This window comes from Nansenia antarctica, assembly GCF_963989245.1.
Source record: "Nansenia antarctica genome assembly, chromosome: 2".
Lineage (NCBI taxonomy): Eukaryota > Metazoa > Chordata > Actinopteri > Argentiniformes > Microstomatidae > Nansenia > Nansenia antarctica.
This window is the reverse complement of record NC_137675.1, coordinates 31,770,109-31,771,363: the sequence shown is the minus strand read 5'-3', so window position 1 is coordinate 31,771,363 and position 1,255 is coordinate 31,770,109.

Below are 1,255 nucleotides of genomic sequence, written 5' to 3'. Positions count from 1 at the left end.
AGGGAGGGGGGAGAGAGGGAGGGTGGTGAGGGAGGGAGGGAGGGGGGGAGAGAAAAGAGGAGAACGTGGGAATGAAAGAATGAAAGGGGATAGAAAGAGGGAAGGAGATATACAGAAAGACAGAGATAAGAGAGGGACAGACAGACAGACAGACAGACAGACAGGGGCGGTTGTGGCGCAGGAGGTAGAGCCGGGGTCTAATGATGGCAAGGTTGGCAGATGGGCGTTTCTTCCTGGTAGCTTGTCTCCATTGGTGTGTGAATGTGTGTGTGAGCGGGTGAATGAGGGGTCGCTGTAAAGCACTTTGGAATAAGACGCTATGTATGTCAGTCGGTTTACAGACAGAGAGACGGAGAGAGAGAGAGAGAAATAGACAGAGAGACGGAGAGAGAGAGAGAGAGATAAATAGACGGAGAGACGGAGAGAGAGAGAGAGAGAGATAGACGGAGAGACGGAGAGAGAGATAGAGAAATAGACGGAGAGACGGAGAGAGAGAGAGAGAGAGAAATAGACGGAGAGACAGAGAGAGAGAGAGAGAGAAATAGACGGAGAGACGGAGAGAGAGATAGAGAAATAGACGGAGAGAGACAGAGAGACAGACAGACAGACAGACAGACAGACTGTGCTGCAGGTCCAGGTGATGATGAATGATGCAGATCTCTATCTGTGAGAGGGGCCGTGTCTCTACCACTAACTGCTGTCTCTGCCCTCTGCATGTGTGTGTGTGTGTGTGTGTGTGTGTGTGTGTGTGTGAGTGTGTGTGTGTGTGTGTGTGTGTGTGTGCGCGTGTGTGTGCATGTGTGTGTGTGTATACGTGCGTGCACGTGTGTGCGTATGAGTGTGTGTCTGTGCATGTGTGTGTGTGTGTGTGTGTGCGTGTGTGTGTGTGTATGCTTGCGTGCACGTGTGTGTGTGTGTGTGTGTGTGTGTGTGTGCGTATGAGTATGTGTCTGTGCGTGTGTGTGTGTGTGTTATCATGTGGGAAAGGCTAAGACGTGGCAAAAGGAAAATGCAGAGTCACAGAACACTGCAGCGCACGCAAAAGAGAGAGAGAGAGAGAGAGATAAAGAGAGAGAGAAAGAGATAAAGAGAGAGAAATAGAGAGAGAAATAGAGAGAGAGAGAGATAAAGAGAAAAAAAGAGAGAGAGAAATGAAGAGATAGAGAGAGACAGAGAGAAAGAAAGAGAGAGAGAAGGAGAGAGAGAGCCAACAGAGAGAGACAGGAGAGGTAGTAAGAAAGGTAGATTGTTCCAT